Raw genomic sequence first — 2,649 nt, 5'->3', positions numbered from 1 at the left:
GCGAAGTTGTCGAAGATGCGAGAGTGCTACGCTGTTAGAACAATTCATCGGTGCATTCAAGTGTTACCTACTACAAGCTGCCAAAAGACCAAGCAGTGCGAAGCTCTTGGCTGACAGTGGTGCCTGCTAATTTCCACTGCATGGATTTCGTCCACGAATGTTATCATAGGTTACGCGCGACTCCAGAGGCAATTTGGAATCTCGGCACGAAATCGTCTGATGAAAATCTGAGGTGCCCGACGCATAACATTTTGAACGTGCCACGGAGGATCAAGGCAAAAAACGAGAGCAAAAAATGGTAAGTCGAGGTTCAGATATAAAAAATAGCAAGCTTAATGAATCGATTGTGCAGCTGTCCTACTGCGCTTACTCTGATATAACCACGATTAACAACACAATAGAACTATTGATAATCTAACTTCTGAATTATCATAGGTGCACGCTGAAGGCGGAAATGAAGCATGATCTGGCTTGCATCTGGTCATGAAGAAATTGCTGACACATTAGTTGCAGTCCACCTCCACCAACAGGTATGACAATGTGATGTTATAATTTGAGTATTCACCTATGTTCAACTTTTCATGTGCACTCGCATGCAGACATTTTGACACCACTTTTAAATCTGTCCTCAAAGTTACAACCTGTGCTTCCAGGGTGGAAAACAAAGATCGCCATTCCGATTAGCTGCTATCTCCCAGTTCAAACACTTTTGTGTCTGGACACTGGTTCCTGTGGATGGGGTGTTACAAGCTTTACTGTCTGATATAGAAGGTACGTTACATTAGTTCAGTTAATTTGTCTTTTGCACATTTTTGTTACTGTTAGCTGGATTACTGTTGGACATGCAATCCTTTGACACACAGAAGCTGATGTGGCCTCTGATAACGTTTTAGAAGTTTCAGTGTCATCAACGTCCATTGAGGAAGGTGCCTTTACTATCTGTGAATCTTCAACTGAAGAATAGCCCAGAATTCATGTTAACATTGTCTACTCTTATTAGTTCACTGTCTGTTTTCTGAGAGCTAAGAAAAATGGAAACTATTTATTTGTCACAACTTCACACTGGATACTGGTGTGGTACTGGCTTGACATGTAAGCTAAATAAAATAAAATAAAAAGCATGATAAGCTAAAATACCTGGATTCTACAATAATTGTGTTCAACTTGGTGCATTACCGTGGGCAATGCCACATTCACTACATTTTTAGTGGGTCCGGTGCACAAATACTGTGTGCATACTGCATACATACATACTGTTCGATAGGCAAAAATAGCTGAGCAGTGCTGTGTAGTCTTTTTACCCAAAGTCCATACTCTTACTGCAAAGTCACAGTACGTAGAACAGCAATGTGCAGGTATGCTGCGATAGAGATTCACAACAGAAAGAAGACTGTTGAGAGCATCTAAATTTTAATGAGACGAGACTTTCGGGCACAAGGCTGCTCTTGTTAATGTCTAACATGAAGTTACAAAATCCCAGAATATATAAAACATGTTGTAATGTAGAGAGCGAGGGGTGGTACAGACATAAAGATAATTATATAATCATATATAATAAAATAAAAAGGTTGTACAACTGCCCCCTCAACTCAACTCGACAACTCAATAACTCTACTTATTCTCTACCTTACAACATGTCATATATTCTGGAATTTTGTAACTTGATGTTAGACATCAAGAAGTACAGCCTTCTGTGCAAAAGTATTCTTTCTGTTGTGCACAATCATTATGCAGTAAATGCGACTATCCACTTCTTGTCATTAAATGCTTTTCCTTTCTTTCTTTCTTTTTTTCTGCAGTGATGAGCATCCATAAGGACACATGCCAGAAAGGGAGTCTCTTTGGGATGACAAACCCTCATCACCTCATGAGGATACAATGGTTGACAAATGGTTCTCAAGCACATCGAAACTTCCAACAAATAATTCATGAAAAAGCCAGTCAGTGCTAGCACCAGGAATTGAACGTGGGCCATCCTGCTACCAGTCAAAGATGTTCAGTGGTGTAGCCACGAGGGGGCTAGGGGGGGCTCGAGCCCCCCCTTCCTGCCACGGACCGACCCACACAAATCGTGCAAATCCGAGAACATAATATATGGGGGGGGGGGGGGACCAGTGTGACTATCGCGAAAGTTCTTGCAGTTCATGGCGTCTATCTAAGAAGCATTCTTGAATGGTTTTCAAAGTATGAGCTTTTCAAAATACTTCCAATCTCGTGACACCACTTCATTGGTCATGACAGCCTATACATGTAATCGTACTGTGAACGTCTAAATCAACTATTTTCGTTCCCTTTTTTAATCCTCAGTTTGAAGTGTGCACAAGTATGTGTGTGTTGTCGACACAGGATCAGCGGGGGGGGGGGAGTTTTTGTATCGAGACCCCCTACCTTTGAGGTCGGGCTACGCCACTGGAGATGTTACATTTCAGGCGCTCATTGACTTTTGGTGAATTACTTGTTGACTTTGTCCCAAGGTGGAGCTCGCTACAGCTCATTTGCTATCTGTTAATGTTGTGGCGTGTGTTGTGTTTTTCTCTTTGTGTGTTCCAGACTCAGAACGGTTAATTTGGATCAGGTCAGGTACGTTTCATTTAGACATGGCAAACATAAAGTGGTGTTTCTCAACACAACTTAGCAGTGGTCTTCATG

General features: G+C 41.7%; 1 long non-coding RNA gene across 1 annotated transcript; it reads left to right on the top strand.

The window, feature by feature from the left end:
• Nucleotides 1-218: 218 nt before the first annotated feature.
• On the top strand, nucleotides 219-1,964 carry LOC135369286 (uncharacterized). The gene is made up of 4 exons (XR_010415052.1): nucleotides 219-298; nucleotides 436-530; nucleotides 654-771; nucleotides 1,800-1,964. It is a non-coding gene; the product is annotated as an uncharacterized LOC135369286 (long non-coding RNA).
• The last annotated feature ends 685 nt before the right edge of the window (nucleotides 1,965-2,649 follow it).

The sequence above is a fragment of the Ornithodoros turicata genome, chromosome 1 (assembly GCF_037126465.1).
Source record: "Ornithodoros turicata isolate Travis chromosome 1, ASM3712646v1, whole genome shotgun sequence".
NCBI classification, from domain to species: Eukaryota; Metazoa; Arthropoda; class Arachnida; order Ixodida; family Argasidae; genus Ornithodoros; species Ornithodoros turicata.
The sequence above is the reverse complement of the archived record's forward strand: the minus strand, read 5'-3'. Positions and strand labels throughout refer to the sequence as shown.